General features: G+C 27.8%; 1 protein-coding gene across 1 annotated transcript in view; it reads right to left on the bottom strand.

Annotated features, from left to right (window-relative positions):
* The window catches only part of LOC107648717 (serine/threonine-protein kinase AFC1), a gene marked incomplete in the record, with an annotated part of 5,092 nt that continues 4,850 nt past the window's right edge, over positions 263-504 (bottom strand). Inside the window, 1 exon segment of the mRNA XM_016352536.2 lies at positions 263-504.

Here is a 504-nt window from a genome sequence, read left to right as displayed (position 1 = left end):
CTCCTATTGTACTGACATATGAAAAAGTTTTTAAAATTGAACAAATTAGACTCAGGAATTAATATGTCCAAATTTTAAAGAAATCAAAAACTTAAATATATTTTTAAATTTTCAGAAACTTAAATATCTGTGGACCAAAAAATTAGAGATCAAGTTATCCTTTTCTCCTTATTTTATATAGTAATAACTTGATGGATTTCAACTTTTTCATCAATTTAATCGCATTTTCTTTAATTTGTCTAAAAAAAAAAATACAATTATGTATATTGTTGCTTACTTATATACTAAGTACATCACAGTAATGTGTTTCCACATTATCACCGTGACTTTACATCATTCATTTCACAAAATCATCAAGAAACAAGTAAGTGGGCAATTAAAACACCATGCAGCAAACTGAGAAGATAAAATTCCAGAGAGACATATAATGCCCTATTCTCAATCACTGAGAGGCAATAACCAATAACTGACGTATAACGAAGTCAACATTTGACTACTCACCAA

This window comes from Arachis ipaensis, chromosome B06 (assembly GCF_000816755.2).
Source record: "Arachis ipaensis cultivar K30076 chromosome B06, Araip1.1, whole genome shotgun sequence".
NCBI classification, from domain to species: Eukaryota; Viridiplantae; Streptophyta; class Magnoliopsida; order Fabales; family Fabaceae; genus Arachis; species Arachis ipaensis.
This window is presented reverse-complemented; position numbering and strand designations above follow the sequence as displayed.